The sequence below is a fragment of the Vanellus vanellus genome (assembly GCF_965231255.1).
Source record: "Vanellus vanellus genome assembly, chromosome: 1".
Lineage (NCBI taxonomy): Eukaryota > Metazoa > Chordata > Aves > Charadriiformes > Charadriidae > Vanellus > Vanellus vanellus.
Genome location: NC_138905.1, coordinates 99,466,162 through 99,490,770, shown reverse-complemented (window position 1 = coordinate 99,490,770; position 24,609 = coordinate 99,466,162).

Here is a 24,609-nt window from a genome sequence, read left to right as displayed (position 1 = left end):
CACTATAGATAGGGAGTATTTCCAAAGGATATCAAACAAGTTTTATTGTTCTAGGATTTTTTTTCATAACAAAAGGTAGGTTATTTTAATGTAGGTTACTAATATTAAGTACTAAAATGCTCTTATTTCCTTTAATGGTGTTATATAAAGCATTCTGAACAATGCGGAGAAAATTAGACCATTTTTGAGTTGCAAATGAATCTCTTTGATAATTGTTCATCTGTAGAGGTAGACTGTCTCACAGGATACTTTAGAATTGAGATCATATGAGCTAATAATGTTCTCACTAAATTGGGAAGAACAGCCCTGCTTTCTTAACACTAACTCTTTGCTTTCTGTCTAAAAACGTAATAAAGTCTACCTCATGCTGCCCTTCTGGGCTTTTGTTTAATCTTAATGGTTTTTTCCTTTAGAGATTTATACACAAAAAGGTATTATAATGTATCTTGGCTTTGTACGCTAAAGGAAACAGTTGCAGTACTTGCATGCAGAAATATATTGAGGAGAAAGATAAGTTTTACTGGTTTTTTGAGCAATAAATGTGAAGCATAAGACAATGCTATAATCGGGCCTCAGATTATATCAGTAACTGTGATTCAAAGGACTCTGGATCCTGTTGGATTTTATGAAATCCTGCTGGGTTTCAACAGTTGCCTGAGTTGACTTTTGATGTAAGCACTGCCAGTGACTCACTGCCAGTTTTTTATCATGAATCTGAGTATTGGGTATATTTGAACTCAGTCTCAGCTAAGTGCGTCAAGGTCTCAGGTCTCATTTAAAACTAAGGTTCTAGATCTGATGGGTGCAGACATAGCTTAAAGACACCAAACCTGAAGCTAAGAGCGAAGGAAATCAAGCAGCTAAACAGGAACTAAATAATTTATTTTTCTTTTTTTTTTTTGTTTTGTTTTCCTTGAGGGCAATTTTTGGAGACCGCTTGCTGCTATTATGAAGGTTTTTAGTAACTCCAGGGTAATTCTTAGTTTTAACTGCTCATTTCTCTCTGATTACAGATCACAATCATATAAAATTGGAGTGCTTTAACATCTTGGATCAGTCACTGTTGGCAAACCTCTTCAAAAAATATTAGAATAAAGCATCAGATGGAGCTGTGTGGGATTAAATAACACGGTTGCTGAAACAATTGTGATTCTACAATTCCAAATAATTTGGCAGAATGGTCATGTTTTATTGCGTTTTGCCAATGTAGGAATTAACTTTTTCATTACTCTCCTGCCCTCAGAAGAAGCAGCCCCTCCTCTGCCCCATTTAGTTATCTGCTGTAGCAGCTGGTGAGGTCGGTGTGAGCCCTGGGGTGCGATACTCTAACAGGTCTTGCAGATGTTTTGGACTTTCTGGAGCTTTAAAGTGTGTGCTTGTCCAAGGCATTTCAAAACTCAGTGGAAGTTCTTGACGTTGTTATTCTTTTGAAGATTGCCGTCCTTACCTAACTGTCCATAATGACATGGGGGTTTGGGGTTTGGGGAAGGAAAGAGAGGCTTTGCTCTGGAATGCCAGGATCTTTATTTATTTTACTTAATTACTGCTGCTGCTGGAGGTCGAAATGCTCTTCTTTACCCTCAAAGCTAAAGTGTGGTACGTGTGGCCTTCCTCACAATTTTTAGTAACTTTCCCAAGTTTTTGCACTGCTTGTTCAAAAGAAGAAATGCAAAGCTCATTGTTATAACTAAGAGTTTATTCTTTACAGCTGCTTGCTTTCTCTTTCTATTTGAACTTGTGTTTTCTCTCCTTAACTGGCCCAATGGCTTTGAGTGCCCTTGGAGGTGGAACTATGTGTATTCTTTCAGGTGTGCAATTAGCAAAAGCCACTTTTAATTTAGTACCCAATCTAATGAAACACACAGGCACCCCCCAGCTGATTTCAAATGAAGAATAAAGGTGAAGGAAAAGGGACATAAAAAGGAGATACTGTTGCAGGACAACCAAGGAACAAAGAAGTGATGGTGACCCATCTGTTAAAAGATTTAAAGTGAGGGAAAGAGAATTCCAGAAAGGTGGTCCAGGGTTCCAAAGCTCTTGCATAATTAAGACCTTCCAGGAGAACTATCTTCTTCTTACAGTTTGATAATATTTTCCAAAATCTGTATTTGAAATTACTTCCCCAGGAGTCTAGCAAGACGTCAAGCAGGATCTTCTCTAGTCAGAAATTCTTCCTCGTTTCCCTCCTAGGGGTGAGGTCTTAGAGTTACGTGACAGTTTTGGAGTTTTATTTTGAGGCCTTATACTTTATCTGAAACTGAGAAGACTTTTGCCATAAATTAAAAAGACAAGCTCTCTACAAAAGTACAGCAAAGGGTATAATTATATTCCCATCATTGTACAAGGGAGGCATTTATGAATACTTTGTGGTTTAAGTGAGCTGCTGTGCTTGCCCCTTTTAAGAGTAGTTACTTTATAGTACAGCTTTAAGTATGTTTTTTTTAACAGCAAAGTTTTGTTTCTGTAATTGTCTGTGCCTGTGAACAGTTGCAATTAATGTCATGGTCTTAGGCTGAAAGGTCTAGGACCTTCTGTCCTATCAAATCAACAAAATATTTATGGTTATCAGCATGATTCTCCAATTAGCTTTTAATTAAACATGGCATTGCTCTTCACTTTTCCAGTGTCTGAGGCAGCACTGAGGTCTGTTTCTGTTCTTGAAAATCTCTCTGTTGTCCTTTGAGACTGCTCATCCTAACTGAGGCTCTTCTCTGGCAGCCAGTGTTTTCAGCGTGCCATTAAGCTACCACTTTACCTTGTCTAGATGTTCTGCATCCGCTGACTTCCTTTGCTTAATATTTATTACAGTTAACAGAATGAAATAGAAGCTGAAAGCCCTTGGCTAAAGCTTGTCCACTTTTTTTTCTTCTAGCTTCTTTGCACCTCCGCCTAACTCTATTTGAAATACAGCTGACCTTTTCTTATAACATTAAGTTATAGGAACACATGTTTTCACTGGTAGAAGTGCATTATATCTAAACATCTTCCCTGACACCTGAACAATAACATGGTCCTAAACTGCCAGCAATGGGTCCTGAATTTATAGAGAAATAGTTGCCCTGGTTTCACACTGTCCTACTTGGACCGAGTGCAGGATCTTCAGTTGCAATGTATTAAACACACAGAGACAAAGCTGTGCATGCGTGTCAGGCTTGCTAGCTGTCATGGTGTAGGCAGCAGCGAATTACTCAGTGGTTAAAAGATCGGTGGTTAGCAACAGTAATGGAAGTGAAACATGCTTTTCATCATAAGTCTCACATAGCAAAAACAAGCAAAGAAACCCCACGTATTTTTGCTCATAAGAGTCTTGACTTGAGTTCAAGAGAAACAACACGAGCAAAGTGTTGTGGTGACTTCTCTGTCACTGGCTGTTTTGATTCTCAAAGCGGCATAGCTATTTAGAGAAGAAACATTGAGGAAAAGCGACTGCACACCCTAAGCCAAAGGGGCTGAGTTAAGTTGTTTGGTTCTAGTTTTTGTTTCTGCCTGGGATAAACCCAGACATGTGAATTGTGTCAGGGTATAGTGTAGGGCAGGACAACTTAATACTGGGTTCAAACACAGTGCAAAACTGGTTGAAGCTGGTGGCCAAAATAGTTTCTTACAACAGTATGTCACCATAAAGCTTTTGATCTGTCTGTTCCAATGAGAAATATGACACATAGGTTTTGTTTTGTAAAGGGGAATTTCACAGGTACTACTTTGTAATTTGGATCTGGATTCAACCTCTACTACTTAAATAATGTAAACCACGCTAGCGGCTTTTGCGAAGATCCTCCAGAGCTTACTTGTTTCAGTGTTTACTGGAAGAAGAGTTTACATGTTTAAAAGCTTGCCAGGATTTCTGGTGTGGGTTTTCCTCTCTCTCCCAGTATATTGGCTTAGTTTAACAAAAGATACTGTCTGTGTATAGTTTGCCTCTTTCAACTCAAAGGCTGCAACAGGTCTGACAATATTACTGCTTGCTCAGAAGAGAGAATCGTACTTCACCGCTGTGTGGATCAAGCCATTGACCAAACTACTAATTTTCTATTTAAACTACTGTATTTTTAATGAGTATTTCCTATGACTGAAAAAAAAATGCTAAAACTTAGTATAAACTTATCTAGTTGCCTGTATGTTTTTGTAAAAGTATTTCAAAGGAGTTGTGTGTTAGTGCTATTTGGTAAACCCCTGCTGTAAATTCCAACTTTCTTGCAGGTACAGCTATGATTAGAAGAAAACGCTGTGACATGTTATGCAGCTCTTCAAAATAGAAGAGAGAGAAATAAACTGAAGAGCCGTGATTTAAGAGAAACAGAGTGACTGAGAAGTAAGTGCATTGAATATGTTCCTGTGGATGTTAAAGGGGTATAGTGGTTTTGGGTTGGTTTGTTTTTTAGAAATCCTTTGCCTTAAAGTCAGTATCCACAGCAGATGCCAAATTACCTAATTTGAAACTGATGTGTGCTACTCAGGTAAGACCGCTTCCAGCAGCCACAGGTGTAGTTCATTTGTTAGTTTCCAAATTCCATGAGTTGTAATACTTAGGGTGTAGAAAGCAGCTCTCCAGCCTCCATTCAAACTGTAGTCTTTCTGCTGGGACTGACAATTGAGAAATGCTAGATGCTCTAAGAAGTGAGTTGAGGCCACCAGTTCTTCCCATATGTCACCGAGCTGCTGCCAGAATTTAATGACTTCTAGTCACTACTGATCTGAGCTTGTTTTATAATGAGCAAGTAGTGACAAGCTACCTATCTCATTAATCCCAGAGCAATGAAAAGCCTTTTTTAGTTCTCTTAGAATTATTCCATGTCTTCAGCAGAAGCATTTTACTGCTTCACGAAGGCTGAAGGATGTTTGGTAAGCAGGCTCCTGCTCAGTGTGGTTTTGGTTTTTTTTTAACGTTATGCTATGCAACATAGCTATAAGTGAGGAAATATTATCTGTGGTCAGTGATTTGGATGGGTAATTACACGTCTTTTAAATGTTATTAGTTTTAGAAAGTAAGCTAAAATGATTTTCAATTGAAATTAAAAACAAATGCGTGGCACACAGTAGTAGTTCCCAACCTTTGAGTGTGATGCTGGGAAGTAAGTCCTTGAAGAAGTCTAGCTTTTTCCTACCTGATCACTTGAACGCAAGGGCAGCATGATCTGAACTCATGTTAGCTTGCCCAATGCAAAATGGCAGATGCATCTGTTTAGTAGTCCAGTTTTCTGGCGGTGAATAGTGGGACTCCTGGCGTCATACGGGATAGATAGCAGAAGGGTGTAGTTGCAGGTCACAGATATGCTTCAAAAGGCATCAGACGCGCAAACCTGCAAGTCATAGACAGAAATGTACATAACAGGATACAGAAACTCAGCCATAGTGATGCCAAAATCCAAACTGCTTCTTGCAAGGACTGGAGCTAATTTCAGCTAATTTCCAGCTGTGTTTCTAGAGCCACTCCTACTCCTTTCCCACCTTATTTTTACTTTCATTTTGGATATAATACGGGCACTTTCCTTCCCGTGCAGGAGACACTGATCCAAGCTACTCATCTGCTCTCAGAACTAGGCCCAGGACTCCATTTCCACCTGAGGCTGTGGGGTGGCAGTGGGAGATGGACAAGGGCACCACAGGCTTTCGCATCAGTTGATCCGTGCTGATGGGCCTGGGCTCTCATCTGTATTCCTCCTCTTTTATAGATTCTAGTGTGAGTTTGGCCTCGAATACAAAAGGAACGATTAGCAGGAACACTTCAGGGCAACAGGTTTAGTCTCTATATAAATTCATGGTGTCATTTAATCAACACGTGCTTGCAAACTTTGCTTTGCAAAGGAGGCAGAGAAACAATACGAACTCTGCAACTGTGTATCACCAGCAGCTGAAACCCACAACCTATATCACTATATCAATCACAGCACTTTCCTTTCTTGCCCCTCCTGGCTTCTGCCGATCTTTTTTTTTTAATTGCTCTCTCAACCAACTAATTAATACTGCTTTTAAACATGGTGTTAGTAGCTGAACTTCAGTGCTCTCAGCCCGACTCTTTTAGCTTGTGTTTGACTTCTGTAATAAGTGGGTCAAAACACAGTTCACTGGAGAGAATTTAGTTTCCTACTTGCGTTATTAATAGCTGACATTACCAAACATTTTAGACAATGTCTGCTTCTGCCACATGCTCTCATGTGCTTGCTTTCTTGCTCGCACTTGCCCTCATATGCTCACATTTGCCCTCACCGTTGCTCTTGCTGTCGCTCTTGCACGCACTCCTGCGTGCTCTCGCGCTCGCTCATGCTCTTTCTCACTTGCTCTTGCTCGCTGCTCTCTCCCTCTCATGCTTTCTCGCTCACCCTCACTCTTTCTCCTGCCTTCTTGCACGTTGCCTTGTGCGCGCTCTCTCTCTCTCTCTCTCTGTTTCCCTCTTAGACTGTCAAAACCAGATTCCTGAATTCCAGCTGCCTAGAAAATCCTTTAAAATGTCTTTTCAGTTCGGAAGCTTTTAGACATACATAATCATACTTATTCTGGAGGCCTATCTCTCACAGGCTCAATTACTATGTACATATTGTTATTGCAAAATGTTTTTTGGAAAAGTGAGAAACATTTAACTGGATTGTAGGCTGACTCGCATTTTAGAATATAAATGCCTACATTTTATTTTGTAATTACTGTCCTGGAACACTTTTCATTCTTTGTTACTACTGTGAACTAAAGCTCAACGTGGACTGTGCATGTGATTTTTGGCTTTAAGTAGAATCACTCAATTTTTCATCAGTTTTAGCTGTCTGACATACATAAAATTGCAGATCTACTTTTTGAAAGTTTTGCTGTTTTTTTTAAGTTCTGAAATTTATTTTCCTCATTTCTCATAAGAAAAACAAATGTGAATTTATCTGGTTATTCATAGTCTCTTCCCCACCGTTTTTTTTTCCCCCCTCCGGTAATCAAAATGAAAGGAGATCAAAGGCTGAAGACTTCTCCTTCATTTTGTCAGAAAACTGTCCCCTTCAAAATCAAGCCGTTCTTATCTTTTCAAATAGCCAAACAGCTAGAATTCATTCGTGTAGGTGTGTTTCATTCAGTTTACTTGATAAAGTAAGGAACATCTAAATATAATTTGTTCAGTAGAATGTGTTTTGGATGTGAAACTGTTTTGTATTCTCAGAGATGTGATACAAGTGGCTTCTTACACATCTTTGCTGTTGGGGGAAGGCTCAAGACACACAGACTCAGATCCCACCCGATAAAACATGTGACCTTGAAGCATCACATGAAGATAAAACATTTATATCAATATAAATCCATGATTATTTTTCTGCCTGTGATTGTTAATTTAGTATGTACAGATTTCCAATGCACAAAGAAACGGGGAGGTTAAATAAGGACTTGCAGCACATAAGGAGAAAACTTATTCAGCTAAGGTTAACTGTACTCAACCTCATGTCATTAAATTAACCTTAAAGATTCACTTTTATATATCACTATTATAATTTTATACTTGAAGGTCACAAATTTTAATCCTTGTTTGAAATCTGGCTATGCTCTATGCATGTGTTTAATTCTAAAGTATTAGGAATAAAGATTTTGGCTGATTTTCATAGGTTGTGGCTGGATCACTAATAGTAATAAAGGCTGTGTCTATTGCAATAAATATTGGAAAACATTTTTTTGTGATGGACAAGTTAATAGAAACTTGCAAAGAAGCTAAACTTACTGTGTCTTTTTTTTTCTCACAAGTAGGCTAAATGGATTTTATATTTTTCAGGTGAGTGCATAGCACTTGCTTTAAGACTCTCACAAACTGAAAATGCCCCACTGTTCTATTTCGCTTACTGCATTCCTGAGTGCGTGGATTTTGCTGCTGGAGAGCTGCAGGAACACAAGGATACGTGCTTCAGCAGGACGCGCTGCCTCACAGTGAGAAATAGATAGGATGAGGCATTCTGAGTATGAGTGACTTTAAACAGGTTGGTGCTGTTTCCAAATCCCTATATGCAATTGCATACAAGGTCAAATAACTTTCTTTCCTTTCGTGCAAACATTGTCTTCAGAATAGCTCTATTGAGATTCCAGTTAGCCAAAACATGTTTGATAAAACCATTTTGACTGGCCTTACTGATTAAATGTGACTATTACCATAGAAGAGATTCAATAATTACATGCTATAGCACTTTATATGCAATTACCTTCCAGTGACACTTGTCTTTTAGCCCAGGAATGCGTGACAGATGCTAGCAGAGTTGCTTTTATGGACTTTTTTAATAATTTGAAAAAATTGTATCATTACCTTCCTGATACCTGTGCACAAGTTAAAAAGAAGCATAAGAAAATGTGGTATGTATTTTGGGAAGGAGAATGGGTCATATTATAATCAGCCTTTGTGTTAATTTATTTTATAGGTTTTTTTTTCTGAATCGTAACAGTTGAATGTTATCAGTATGTTAACCGATATTGTAATACTCTCTGCAGTGATTGACCTAGTGGAATTATTTTACTGAACTCTTAACTTCTGGATCTAAAAAGGATTTGAAGCTGTCTTTTTTCTTTTTTTCTTTTTTTTAAATTAACTATTGCGGTCCTTTGCTAGTGTGGTAAACACAAATGGGTGCCTTAAAAATGTTACAAGCGTAAAAGCTAAATTGTCTTGACATCAGATGTTCCAGGGTAGATTTCTGACTAAAATGGAGTGGAGACTGTTTTGCCAGCCCTAAAGGGATATTTTAATGAATGCATTAGTTTCTGGTATAGTTTCTTCACTATTGCAAGTGAGCAGATTTTTTTTAAATTACTTGATTGAAGCTAAAGTAAATGTTCCTAACCGTTAGATGAGGGTAACATGCATTTTCCTTCTTCATGAAAGCAATGAAATTCTGTATTTTCTGATGTGATCAACTTTAAAAACAAATCTAAAACCAAACAAACAACAAAAAAGAAACCCTTCTGCCACATGAAGAGGAATTTCCTACTGCCATCTGGGGGAAAAACAAAATAATCTTTGAGAGTAATTTTTAACATTACTCTGGTGCGGTTATCAGTCATTCTGGGTTTTTTTTGGCTTTTCTGTCTAAAATGTCTGTGGGACTCTCTCTTTTTCTTAGAGAGTAGGAGGTCATAAATGATCACATTTCTCCCAGGCTCTTACAACTGCCTGTTTTTCATCCCCGGTTGACTTTGCTGTTCCTGAAGCAACTCCATAGTATACACCAAGAGTCTAACACATTAATGAGTCTGCTTTCTAAACAAGGTAGCCCTGTGGATATCTGTTTGGCTTTTATTATCCGCGTAATCTTTACCCTAAGCAAATGTAGAATTCACCTGTAATAATGCAGTGTGTATTTAAGATACTACAAATATCAGTGAACAACCTTTAGTACGACATAACAATTCTCAGGATGTGTTGGTAAAGGTTTCCCAGAAGAGACCATATTTCAGCTAGAAAAGGGCAAACCTGCCAACTTATTTTGAGATTAGAAGCACAATCACTGGGAATGTTCCGCTAACTGCACAAAAAGATATAGAAGATAATACTTCATCTTCAGATGAAGCATTGCCCTTTCTCCAAAGTAATATCTAATTATTAATGCTTGCCCAAGAATAGCTGTGCTGCTTTCATGCTTCTCACCTTTTTAATACCTGCATCTTTAGGCTTGGACTTTAGGATCAGGAGCATCAAGCATAACCTTTAGAGTTTAATTTTTGGTATAAATTAAGTAAAGAAAAATGGGTTATTAACCATTAACAATAAAGCTAACAAGTTGCCCTTGGCAGTGACTAATAATCTTCAAAAGATAACTCCATGATTAAAAAACAATTGCTGAGACACTAGTGACACCAAACCAGAAAGTTATTAGCGCACATCATATTATCACAGTAAAAATAGCACGACCAAGTCTTTGTCCAGGGAGAAAAGGATTTAGGAAGTTAGGGGAGAGGCATTCAAAAAGTTGGGCTTTTTCACTGCAGATGGAGAGTGTGGATGAAATGATCACATTTGTCCAGGGAAAGAAAGGACGCATGAGCCCATCAGAAGCGAGCTTTAGGAGAGCTTTATCGTTGCTGAGTACTGATACTTTCTTTTGGTAACTTTAGCTGTGCAATGGAACTTGGAGGAGCAAAGCACTGAAATTTACAGCAGTTACACAGAATGAGAGAAGAACACAGTCAGCTAATTTCTATGTTCCTGCAGAACTATATACTTCAGCAACTATAAACAATTGGTGCTTTCAAACATGAGAAGTGGTACCTCTCTCTCTGTAAGCTCCTTCTGTTGGAAAGACCTGAATTCTGGGAGGGTGTGGACACATTTTTTGCTTATGGGAAATCTGTTATTCCTGCTCTTAAGTAGGTGCAGGAGAGCTGTAATTTCTTTTTCTTAGCAGAATTGTCATGAGGTGTTCAGGTCTTTCTAAGCACTAAATAGATGCTCTGTTTCTAAAAATTAAAAAAGTTGGCAAAACTTCAAAATGAGTAAATGGATAAACCCAAACTAAAAAAACACATGTTTGAGTTCAGAGTCTCCATCCTATCTTTACTAGTACTGTAAAATTTTACCTCTTTCTATTTAGCATTGCATAAACATACGTATTGAAAGTTGCTTAATGAAAATGTTCTGCTTCTTAGTTAAGCTGCAGATGTGCATGAACTCCAGATGTTAGCTTAAGGCTCAGATTTGCTGTATTTTCAAGCAGGAACCCTGTGTTTTGTACAGCAGGAGGAAAATTGGACTTTTTTCTTTTTCTATTAAAGGCTATGTTATTTTTCAGAAAATATGCTCAGCATTTCTCCTTTACTCACATTAACATATTAGCCCTTGAGGGAAGAAACACGGTGAGCTTCGTTCGGTTGTGTAATGGCTCTTGATCGTTTTGCAGTACGTTACGTCATCTCCTACAGAACTGGGGAGCAGAATTGACAAGATTACTATATCCAGTCATCTTGTTTAGGCACAGCCAATGCCTAACTCTTCATGTAACAGGCTATAAGGATTAGCAGCTCAATACTAATAGAAACAGAATTTAATAGAACCTGATTTTTCTGCAGTTCACGACCTCCAAAAGCTGCCAATAGTAGACAAACTGATGAAGAATGCATTAGATAAGTGGCAAGGGAGATGGACTGAAAAGTAGCTGAACTGCTGGGCTCAGAGGTTGTGATTGCGGCATGAAGTCTAGCTGGAGGCCAGTCACTTGCTAGTGGTGCACCCCAGGGTCAATCCTGAGGCCAATACTGAGGCCAACACCTAGACAACAGGGCAGAGTGCACCCTCAGCAAGTTTGCAGAAAATGCAAGACTGGGAGGAGTGGTTGATACACCAGATGGCTGTGCTCATCCGAAGGGACCTTGACAGACTGGAGAAATAAGCCATCAAGAATCTCATGAAGTTCAACAAAGGCATGTGCAAAGTCCTGCACCTGGTGAAGAATAACCCCACATACCAGTACAGGCTGGGGGCTGACTGAGAAGCAATTTTGCACAAAAGGCCTTGGGTGTCCTGGTGCACCAAAAAAATTGAACATGAGCCGGTAATACACTCTTGTGACACAGGCGGCTGTATTAAGAACATTGCCAGCAGGTTGAAGGAGGTGATTCTCGCTCATTCCTGGTGAGATGGTGAGACCACATCTAGACTGCTGTGTCCAGATTTGGCCCCTCCGCTATGAGAGGAGACATGGATACACTGGAACAAAGGTCACAAAGGTGATTAAGGGAGTACGTATGGGGACATATAGGGAGGGGCTGAGAGAGCTGGGATTTTTTAGCCTTGAAGAGAAGGCTCAGCATAAGAAAAAAATTTGCTGCAGGGAGAGTCAAACCACTGGAACATGCTGCCTGGAGAGATTATGGAGTTTTCATCCTTTGAGGTATTCAAAACCCAACCGAACATGATTCTGCACAGCCTGCTGTAGTTAAGCCTGCTTGAGCTGAGGGGTACAGGCTGGTTAATCACCAGAAAAACCTTCCTACAAAAGCTGTGGTTCAGTAAACTCGATATAGTCCGTGGCTCCCTGGTTCATTGCTAAATAGAAACCATTACAGCCTTTTCATAGAGCATGAGGCCAGTGGTTATTTGACCTGAAACAAAGGAAGACACGTTCTGCTTGTGACTAGACTGATCCAAGCAAATAGGAACAGAACTGCAGTTTTATTGTGCCAAACCTGTTTTCTAGCTGCTTCCACAATATTGACTCACTTAAATGGAGATAGAAATTAAATTTCAAGTGCTGAACATATCCAATTAAGAGAGATTGCTGAGTAACTCTTTTGCAAGGCTCCTAATCTGCAAACGCTTTTCTAATCGATAGCTACTTCTGTTCAATATAACCCCAAGGTGACTGTATTCTGTCAGCTGAGAGTGAGACATGGAGCTCTTGAAAACCTGGAAAGATTCATGTCTTCAGGAAAAAAATTGATTTTTTCATTACACCCTAGAGTAGCATGAAATTCAGCTCTCTTCATTCTCTCCACATTTTGGTGTACTCATATGTTAGCTGCACAAGGTTTCTGAAATACTCTTTTTCTCCTGTTCATGCCATGATTCAAGGGTCATTCCCTGAAAGATGGCAAAGATGGGACACCGCTGGTGGGTAAATGCTTGCACACCCTCCCCAAATCCTTTGTGTGTGCTGCTTGAGTCATTAACTCCGACCATGCCAAGAAGTGACGTGTCTAGAGAATCTCCAGCGGTGCTGTGAGTGAATTGCGACATGCTGGCAAAATTCAATCGTGTACATTACTATGTATTTAGACTGTAGTAAGTTTTAGCCTGCATTTTATCAAAAGGAAAGCCTCCTTGAACTTATCTGCAATGTGTAGTGGTCTGATTAATGAATATTCATACATAGAAAATGGTATCTGCTGTGACGGACATTAGAAGAACAGTAATTGGTTTCAGGATTGATGGGTGTTTATGCTGCAGTCTACCCCAGACAGTGCATGCTGGAAACATTAGTATCCTGTTTCCCTTGTCAAAGCTCAAAATGAGTGGAAACAATTTATTTTTTATCTGTGTGACTTGAGTAAGTAAGTGACAGTTGTTAATTTCATACAACTTTTCTGCCAAGTCTCTCTCTAGGTGGCAAGGAAAATTGTTGCACGTGATGAATCTCTTACTTAATGTTGTCAGCTAGGGACAAGACTCGGTGGTTCAGATGATGCTCCTGACTAGCATGGAATTGCTTTCATTTGACTTCAGAACTGCATCAGAAGCAGCTGGTTCTCCTCTCTGACCCTGATCAGAGAGACATACCTGTGCTCAATACCTGTCACTCAGCCAGCGGGGACAGTAAAGGTCGTTCAGCGTATTGTTCCAAAAGGAGATGCAGTCACATCAGGTCCCCTGACATCTCTGTGCCTGTAAGACGCAGGCAGATAATCAAACAGAGGGGGAACTATCAAGGAAACGGCCAAATTCACAGATGCTTGGGAAAAGAGATGGATAAATGTCGGGTTTCCAAACAGCTCTTCTATTACATCTTTCTCTTATTAAAGTGAGGTAGCTGTTCAAATGGTATTGTAGAGAAAGGAATAAACATTCAGATGACAACAATGTATAACAACCTGCAAGACGGGGATACCTGTTACAGGAATGCAGTGGAATTTCGCCTTGCCAGGCATGATAAATTTTTGCATTCCAAAACTGTAATGCTGTACGTTAAACTTGTTTATTTTCAATGTGTTTTTTCCCAAATGCATCAGTACTTCGAGGACACATACTACAAACCAGATGGATTTACAGATGGAACAAGGCCGTTATGGATTTTATATCATCTTTTTGTTGTTTGAGAGAAGGTAGGAAAAATTGCCCTGATAAGTAAAATAGTCAATTAGTATCTAAGCGCTTACACGTGGCAATCATTGGGAAAAGGCAACCACTTTATTTTCCTGCAGGGATTCCACAGAGAATATGTAATCACAGAAAAATTTTTACCGCTGCAGCCACATGGAAATGGAGACCTGAATGGAGACCAAAAGAAGGAAGATAGACTGCATAAATCTGTCCATCAGTCAGCTTACTCTAAAATATAGTGGGATCACATTTAAAACCATTTGATCCTGTTGATCAGGTGGAGGTTGAGAGATCAATGAAATTTTTTTGATCATTAGAGTAGCAGTCTTCTGTACCTGACGCCAAATGGTGTGCCCTGTGTCTTGTGAACATCATCTCATCAGTTCTCGCAGGGCAGCAAAGCTGCGTTACAAGGTGCTGTTTCTGACAGAACAGGAAAAAAACAAACCGAAACCTCGACAAAAGCATGTTGTGCAAGTTTAGATGAAATTAAAACTTTCTGAATCGGTTTCCTTCTCTGAAGTCGTGACTGAAATGCTTTTCTGCAACTTAGGGATGTCAAGATTTAGTTATTGCTTGTGAACAGTATTGAGAATCTTTGACGGAATACACAATTTAAGAGTAGACTGTACTCCTGTTTTCTGTGTGCGTGTGTGTGTCTAGGTCTCTTATTCTAGGAAAAAGTCTTTTTCATGGCTAGCAAGATTTATGCAGTTGGCAGGCATTTCAAGTAGTAATTGTGAGTAGCTGGATATCAACACAAACAACTTGCTCTCTTTGCACACGTGAAACAAGCAATAGGGGGGAAAAAACAAAAGGCCAAACCCAACTTGCTTGGTTATATAAACAAATTAAGTGACTGCTGTTGCCCATCAAGTTTTTCACTGCAATAGGAACTCCCTTCTCCTGCTGAGTAGCTGGTGCCCGGACTATTACGTGTTGTCCCTACCATCGAATCAGCTTTCCATACTAATTAAAGCTGTTGGAGTGCTCTGTTGGCATGTCTTGTGCAGATTGGCTGTAGCTTTGGACATAGGCATAAATATGTGATTGTGTCAGTGTAAATTCTCAGTACCATTTATTTTGATACCTGGAACATGGAAGAATAGGGCTTAATATTTTCAGCTTCTTTCTGCTAGTGTAATTAAAATCAATAACTGTCACCTTGAAAATGGATGATCTTCCCAGACAAGAGGTATTGGTCTGTTCAGAGACAATAGGGTGTGAAGGGAAAGGAGTTGTAAGATCATGAATTGTCTTACCCACTGGATATGATGACAGGATCTTTCAAAAATTATTTTTTTTGCATTTGTTATTGACGGAAAATGTGAAAGGGTAGACGGGAGTGGATTGTATTGAAAAATACAAAACTGTTTGATCAGGAGTTGTCTGCTTTTTAATGCAGTCTCAGAGCTGAATGGAGATATCCTGTTCTGAGCGCTGACCCTGACTTTTGCTGATGCCATATTTCCAGCCTGAAGGGATTTTCAGACTAAATTGAAATCACGTAGAGAACTATCACTGCTGCCCACCATACCTCTTACATCCATTTAAAAGTTAACTTGAGTTTAAAAATGTGTGTTTGAACTAATGGGCTCGCTTGCTTGGGAATAAATGGAATGAATACGTATGGTGTCATTTATACTGTTTGTGCTACACCTGGCAGAGAGTCTTACTGCCTGTGGAATTTTTAATGCGCAGAAGACACCACTGGTATAACATACCTAAGAAGTGAATATACCAAACGTATTCTATAAATAAAGTAAGCTATTCTGTTAGACTGTGTCTTTCAGAAAGCTAAAGTGCAGTTTGGCAGTGTAAGAAACTACTTCTTTTTTCTTCTCTTATGTTACTCCTTTTTAGGAGTAGGCCAATCTTCATCCTATTAACTTTTTCCACAAAACTCAACTCATCAGAGTTAACTTTTATGTCCGCTTTCCTTAAGGCAGAAGAGCTTTTGTGAGTGAAGATTACTTGCTTTAGGATTTGGGGCTAAGTTATGGGGGAATGGACTAAAACCATAGAGTATTAAGTGGGTCTCGGAAGTGTACTCGTTTGCATTCATGAGACAATGCAGGGTTGCTGTGGGACTGGAAAAACAGAAAATTGAAATTCCCAATAAAGCTGCCACAAAGCAACACAGAGTTTTTAGCTTAAATAAGGATGCCGAAGCTGGAGAGCATAATTTAGATGCCAATTAAGAAATTATAGTTAGCTTTGTCTGAGTTGATATGAGCTTTATATTAACCACAGAAAGAAAGTTACTAATTAATTAAAAAGTGAGTTGTTATTGAGCAGCTCTTGAGCTGCTGGCTTGATTTCTTTTTCTTGCTTTCCAGTCATAGTCTGTCTTCTCTGTATTCTATGCAGTTTCTATTGCTGCTAAGCCAGTTGGACCACTCAAGGAGTAACGGCTCTTGATTCTGTGTGTGTTCATACTGCCAGGTCTAGCTTAATATTTCTTTTGATAGTCAGGGCAGCTTCTGAGGTCAGTACTATTGACAGAACAATAAATGGAGCATGAAAATAGCAAAAAAAAAAAAAAGTAGGGGGGCAGAACTAGAGTTTTCTGGAAATCCTGGTAGCATCACATTAGGGTTTTCCTTATTTGTTTTTTACAACTGTGCTTGACTCTTTTATCTGCAGGTATACAAAATAATTCAAGCACAGATTGCCCAAATGGCTGGCGTATGTTAGTTGCTTCTACTCAGGCTGTTCTCTCTACTACCAGAAATGAAACTGCACGTGTTACTTCTTGTTGCTAAGACAGCAATACTTGAAGTAATGTTACTGATTCTTACTGTGCACGGTGTAGGTGGATGAGATGGGCAATTCAGCCTTATCTCAGAAATAATAAGTGTGTAAAGAAATGTTAGTCAAATACGACAATAAAATACTACAGCTGCCCATGGATCTATGACCCTATTTGTAAATAGCAATGGATTTTGTAATCAAGTGTTATCGGAGGTGGCATCTCATTTGTTAGGACATAGGCTAGTGAGATATTAGAAAAATAGTGACATGCCTGGTGTTAACATGCAGCATGGTACAACTGCTAAAAGCTGAATCAAAGGCTTTTCCTTTCCATACACACTTCTGTGAATTTGTATATTTTATCTTCTGCTTGACTAGGTCTTTTGTCAGGGTATCCGAAAAAAGAAGTGGAAAGCCTCTAACTCTGAAAACACAGAGAGAAGAAAGGACCCTGCAAGGCAAGAAGATGCACTGGGAATATTTCTTGGGCTGGTATTTAATTAGATTTACCATAGTGTCTCTTGGAATTAACTGTTACCTCAGAAAGGAGGTAAACGAAGTGACTTTTTGCTGGTGATCATCTAAAACAGTGGAGATGAGAAGTGAGCAACACAGAGTCTGGGATTCGTTCTAGTTGTTGCTTAAAAACGTGCAACTGCATTTTAAAAATAATCTATAGTTTTGAAAAAATTATTTTTACCTTGTTTTAACTGATCTAGCACTAAATGGTTTAGCCAAATCATGTATCACTTAAAATATATCCGATCATTACAGGTGGAAGTACTTGGAAAAAAATATTTTGCCATTATATTTTGGATCTTGGTCTTTGTGTTCATTCTGATCTCCTTATCCCTGTGATTTTAGTTAGGTTCTGGTTGCAAGTTAGGCGCCTTTTTGACTTTTGTGTTTTGTATGACTTTGTGATTGACGTCAGGAGGCTGATTTAAACTGTGATTTTAGCTTAGAGCTCTCTTCATAGTTTTTGCAATGTACTTGTAAGGTCAGCGCAAAAAACAGATGAGGGGAAAATGGAATTAAGGGAATTACTCAGTGTTTTGTTATTAGAAAATGGAGAAACTGCGGAGTGGCTTGGCACATTCAGGGAGTTGACCTGTTCTTGGGAGTCGACCTGTTCTGTCAAGTAACAGGTGATAGAACAAAAGGAAATGGCTTCAAGTTGCACCAAGGGAAGTTAGATTGCATATTAGGAAGAACGTCATCAGGCATTGGAACGCGTTACCCAGGGCAGTGGTGGAGTCCCCATCCCTGGAGGTATTTAAGGGTCATGTAGATACAGTGCTTAGGGACACGGTTCAGTGGTGTCAGTGTTAGCTTAATGATTGGACTAGATGATCTTACAGGTCTTTTCCAATCTAGGAGATTCTGTGATTCCCAAATCCATCCAGCCTCATTCAACACTTAAAATTCTGTTTATTATATTATACCTACATTGTTCTTCAAGTGCTGTTTTAAGAAGCTACCATCAAACCGGTAAGGAGCGGGGTAGGGGGAGCCACTGGATAGGATTAGCACTGCAGGCCATCTTAAAGTATTTTCTAACTAGTATGGTGATTTACATTTTATCCATCCAATATGCTAGTTATTTATAAATTATCTGTATTCTTGCTAACAGAATGTGAAGAACAATAGAGATGATTTCATGCATCAGAGTATCCACACACACAATAAACTCCCAGGAGAGGCAACAAATTTGGGGAGTATGGAAAGTCTGGAGCAGAGTCTGGTGTGTAACTAAGGGTTACTTTATGAAAAAAAAAAAACAAACCACCAAGCAAACAACAAATGTCTGAAGACTAAAGAGTGAAATATCCCTTTGGCTATATGTAGAGAGGGAATTGCGTTCCTCCTTTTCACTGAGCCTGGCTGCTTGCTGACCTGGCCAAAGATACGTAGAACATAATTCTTAAAATTATTACAAGTAATGTGTTTTATTTTTTCACATGTTCTTTTTCTACCCAGATGTCATTTTGTCTCCTTCTTAGCTGGTCTAAAAGGGAGGGTATGATAATTACTGGACGGATTGAGCAATGGGTGTTTTATTTCTTACTCTAATTTCGTTATTACGTAACATTCTCTTATAATGCAATGAACAATGGCATTCATTGTTTTCTATTAAAAATGTTGAAAAAAAGCCTGAAGAATGCAGCAAAGCCCCATTGTTATGCCTTTGGGTGTCCTGGATGTTGATATTGACATTTTTCAAGGGCTTTCTGAAGAGGCTTCTTTTTAGTTTGTTAGTTTGAAAAGTTTTTCCTGAATAAATATCTGTGTCATATAGACCTTCCCTGACTGGGTCCATTCTAACTTTTCCTATTTAGTGCTCCTGTAAAGAAAGGCACAAGGTATATGGTGACAAGGGATAGACCAAATATCCACCCCACCTGGAATTGATATGCTAGATACTTGTAGGGTTGTTTTGCGAGCTCATAATATTTTTTTTTGCAAGCTCCCTGTGAATTGGATTAGAGTAATGGTTGTATATAATTAAACAAGGTCTTGTTTTGTTAACCCTAACACCAGCATGTTGCACGTTTTGTAAGCAACAGAGAGAACTCAAGTCCAAATATTTCCTAAATTTCTCATTCTAGTCGAAAATATTTAGCCTCGAACTAATAGTTCTTATGGGTCTTTCTCAAATCAGCCGTTATTATAATGCTTTTACAGCACATTTCTGAGTCCTTCTAGTTATGGAGGTTGAAGAGACACTCCTTGGACACAGCAATTTCTGAAGCATTGTGACTCCACCTTCTGAATGAATAGCTTTAATGTGTCATACCTGTCTTTCCCAGTCATTAGTTGCTTTGTAAGTCAAGACAGTTGATAGTATATTGGGTTCCTGGAAGACAACTAGACAAGCCTTTCTTTCCCCTCATCTCTCGTTCCATCTGAACCTGTCTTTTTCTCATGTTAATTTTAATGTAAACCTTTTTTGTTTTCTTTTCAGGTTACGTAGTGTCTGCAGCTCAGTGCATTAGCGGTGCCCTGCAATCTGGGGCAGACAAGTTATATATCAGTAATTTAATAAGTCATACATAAAACAAAACAGCATAGATTTATTTTGTTTTAAAATTGAGTAGGGTCAGTTGTGTGAGCAATGCATCTGCCAACTATTGTCATTGTTCTGTCTGGGCAAGCTCATTTATCTTGGTTAGTAAACAACTTAAAAGGCAAAGGAGGTGGATGGCTTAAGGGAGTGCTATTAGGACACAGAATCTCTGATGTCTTGCCTAAATCCAGGGTAAAACACTTATTAGAATTCTACTAACTGTAGGCGGTTAGGGGATGCAGCTAAATATATGACTGTTATTAGACAGGTGACAGTAGAACAAGCAGTTTTCACAGCTGGGAGGTCTACATGTTTAAATCAATCAAATTCAAGATGTCTGCAGAGTAAACAATAAAGATGCAAGCTTGTAAATTCTGATAATCACCAGCATTTGAGGTGCATGCATTCAGTTGTAGAGTCTTAAAATTTAAGGGCCAGTGACTGGAAACCTTAGGCATAGCTGATGATCTAAAACTCTTTTTTCCCCTTTTAATACTAAATTCTTTGGTATTTGGAATGCTTTGTATTCTCTGGTGTGAAACTGTATGATTACTTGATATGCAAAGCAATGCAAATAAGCTACAAAAGTACAAACTAGTGAACAGGTCGTTTAGTTTTCCAGTCACTTAATTTCTTGTGCCAGAAGTTCAGCAGTCCTATAACAACAAATAGCGCAGCAACTTGGAAATGAAGTAGTTTAAGGATGGATACACAAACAAGCTGGATGGTGGGGAGGGGCGTTCTCTGTTGAAGAACCACAGTAAAACCACTATAAATTAAAAACATATAATCTCCTGCATAAAAACCAGCAGGAGCTTGCAAAGCATTTCTGGGGCCATTAAAAATGACCATATTTCCCAGGAGAACTTATTACTCTAAGAGCACCGTTGTGGACTCCAAGGACCCCAGTTACATTTGAGGAGTATCTCAAGGGTAGCTGGTCCCCCTCTGTCTGAAAGGAGCATTGCTTTGCTCTTTTTGTGAAGGCAGCACATACCACATACGTAAAAGAATGTGTTTAAAGGAGAAAAAAAAAAAGTGTACAGAATATAGCATTTGGTATGTGAACACCTGCAAAGCTACTTGTCACAGTGGCTGTAGATGTTGGACAACTCTATTGTGAAGTTTGAAACACTTGAATCATGGGAATTGGTAATGGAAAACTCCTATTAGGGTCATGTGTACTACTCGGTATTCAGACTGCAATAAATCTCTCTAGTCCTATTGTCCCTTTTTTCATTCAGGTAGTATATTTCCAATGTAATTCTCTCTTTTCCTCCAGAAGACTGTTTCACAGTCTTTTCTGCACTGTATTTTGCTATTAACCTAATTTCTGGAAGTCTTTATTTTCATGTATATATAAGCAGACAGATTAAGGTGGTTTGTTTTTTTTTTTCTTCTGTGAAATGGGCAACGAGGGGAATCTGTATTTCTTAGATGAAATTCAGCACCTTTTGTGGTGGTGTTTTTCTTTTTTTTTTTTGTGGTGGTGTTTTTCTTTTTTTAATTGCAAAAACAGTTGTTAGGAAGAGATAGTCAGAGTTTATCAGTTGTCTGACTACTGCGCTCTCAGACTGAGAACTTAAACTGTTCACTGGAAGAAGTGTGTCTTGGTGTTTTATTTGTATAGTTCTTAATAAAGTACTTAACAAAAAGAAAAAAAAGCTAGTACTGCCATAAGTAATTTTGTTATTTGTGAGTACCTCACTGAAAATAGCTCTGCTGTCAAAACAACTCGTTGGTCTTTAATCTTGGTTTAAATGATGTAATTCTAATCCTCATACATTCAGAGAAAAACTAGCAAGGTACCATCCGCTTTGAAACATTCTGCAGGTGGGGCTAATAACCCAAGCTAGAGTTAACTAATATTTTAGTGCTAAAAACTGGACGATAACCTCAGAGCCAACTGTAAAGCTTATCTCTTCTAGTTCTTGTTAGGTGCTGTTTTCCAGCCCACCAGAATCCTGTTATAATACCAGCCCAACTGAGGGCTCCTGATGAGCAGGAGCCAGGCAATTTATTTACTAAGAAGGCTCAAATTTTTCAGGACTTCTACAGACAAAACATGTTTTAATGAGAAGTGCTATGACAACAGTTACAGCTTTTTAAACTAGAAACCTTTCTTCTACTTTTGCCTTATGAATTGGTAAGCTTAGAATACTGCAGCAGAGCAAATGTGCTCCTTAATGACCCAAGAGAGCCGCTGGGTCTGTTGGATAAAAATACAGTAGTGCTGCCTTCTCGCTAAAGGACACGCAGAAGGGTCCAGCTGAGGAGAGCATGCTAAGGATAGCAGCAGGCTGGACATAGAGAAGCTACTAGAAGACATGAGAGTTCTGAGGGCTTTCTTTAAACAGCCAGCAGACCTGAAGAAGTAAAAAGTTTGTTCCAAAGAAGGGCTCCCGGTTTCTTTGCTTAATTACATGGGACTGTCCCTGTTCTCTTAGCATACCTAAAATAAGCGAGCTTGAGACAGTGGTTAACCGCAGCAAGCGCAGTATTTGATTGCCTGACCTAGAAAACAGGGAAAAATGAAACTCTTTTACTCCCATTTCTGACCAAAACAAAAACAACACTCTGCCCCAAACCCAAAATATAGAAGGTCTGATCACCCTCAGATTAAAAAAGCGTTAGACAAAAAAAGTGGACCATTTTCTTGTAACGAGTTGTCAGACTACACTATACTTTTTCTCAAATACTTGTAGACGTGTATGGCAGTGAAAGGCTTCACAAGGATATTCTGTAGGTGCCACTGTGGGTTCAAGATGGTCAGTCAAAGGCTGAAGTGGTTTTGAGGAGATCGTGACCATCTTCCTGGGACAGTGAGCCCTGAATAGAAGGCAAATGTCAGCCTTCCTTCAGATGTTGATCCAGAAGGGGAGAAAGGTACAACTGCTCCCAAACCTTGAATTCTTAGGACTTGTGAGGGTTTTGGTTTTTTTTTTTTTCAGCCTTATTCCTTGGAAGGTGTCCAGATCTGCAGAGGTTTTTTGGCTCCCTTTTCGTTGAATTTCATTGTCACTGGTACAGGTGAGTTAGAAAATACTCTGCTCCAACTCACAGCTTTGTAAATAGATAGCATTTTGCAAACCATGTATCTTCACATCTCTCGGTGTTCTTACTTTTTTATCCCCAGAAAAAGCAACTTTGGATACAGAAGCCAACTGTGGAGCAAGTCAGAATGGTCTTAACAAGTGAAAAGATGCTCCCCATACTATGTTTATGGGTAAGATTTCTGTAGAAGTGGTCTAAGGGTTGATAATTGCTAGTTTTTCCCCCTCAGCTTCCACTCATTTAATATTCATCCATCAGGAAAGCTAGAAGAGTTTGAGCTATCAATGATTCTTTCTTTATTCTAGGAACCATATGACTCACAGAGCTATATAGTTTTGGTTCTCAGTGATTTATTTTTTTTTTTCTAATTAGCAGCTAACTTTTTGGGGGAGAATAAGGAGGCGGCTCAGTATTATTTTTGGTAATAATAAACCAAGTTCTGTTGTGTAAGCATCGGTTGGAGTAAAACTGGTAACTAAATGTTTCCCTTTGTATGCGGGTATCCTTGGCACCAGGCTCAACATTGTCTTTCACAAGGTTGCACCACTATGGTTCTGTTTGTACAAAGCACTTAAAGTCAAGAGTAGAATACAAAGAGAGTTCCAAGACAGCTGTTGAAGATAATAAGCTGATTTATTTTCTTAATTAAAATCATAGGTTCCTGTTCCATTTGCTGTGGCACTCAGCTCCTTGGGTCATTCCTATGATGGCATCTTCTGTTGTGCCAAGACAAAATCACACATACACCGTGTGGAGTATACAACAATTATCTGTTATTAATACATACAGTCATGGGCTGCGACTAACACACTGTTGGGTGGAGATTTTATATTCACTGTCGCTGGTGTTTTCCCACAATGAGTCTGTGCTGGCCAAACAGCTTCCAGTCAGACATGGAAGAGTAAAACTCCACAGCATCTTGGGACGGAACAAACTACAGTTTTGCTGAGCTGCCATTTCCTCCTCACTGCTTTTTCTCTCAGGTTTTTTATTTTGTCTCACTGCTTCCTTTTTCTGAATTTGTGATCTTGCTTCTTACTTGAAAAGTGTTACTAAAGTTTCAGCTTGCCCCTTTTATTTCTGTGTTCTTTCTTTACTTATACATTCTTCTCCTCCGTGCCTTGGTAGCCTATGATTTGTCTTGCCTTCAGACTAAGGGGAGAGTATAGATATGGTTTCATCATTAAATTATTTCATTAAAACTGCCCCTGGTCACATATTTCCACTGCTTTCAATCGCATATTTAAGAAAAAAGGCATTAGAAGAACACTTATATTCATTACAGATATACAAACAGTGCTTGAAAATAAATGAAAACTGATTTCCTACATTATGTTTGGCAGCTGTGATATCAGTGGGCTTTTGGTTATAATTTTTACATTGTGACTGAAAATTCAGTTAAAATTTAGCACTAATGGGCTGTGTAGAGCTAATAGATTGCTTCATCTTTTTGTCATCAGACCAAATTCATTTCTTATTTCAAAGCTATCTGGATTCAACAGCCTAGGCTGATATAGCAAATGCAGTTTGTCAATGCTCTGTGTAAAAATGGTCATTCTGCTCTCCAGGTATGGTGTTGCTAGGTCATGGAAGCATGTGCATTGTGGTTTTCAGTAGTGAAATGCATTGGTTCAATACCTTTAAATTTTATCTGTCTTGGGTTTTTTTTTGTTGTTGTTGTTGGTTTTTTGTTTGTTGGGTTTTTTTTTGTTGTTGTTGTTGTAAAGTGTGGGAATATGGTGCCATGGTCAAAAAAAAATTTGAGAAGATTTTGCAGGAAAAAAGAAGAAACTTCCCCTCACAATTAGTGTTGGTTTTGTCAAAGACTAACCGTTTTAACTCAAGGGAAAAAAAAATCCCAAAACTTTTGCTAATGTGACATATTCATGTATAATTTTTGATTGCCTGTATTTTAATATTAAAAAGCAAAAAGTTGTTACGTGGATCCTAGAACCCTGAGCTCAATTTAAAAAAGTGA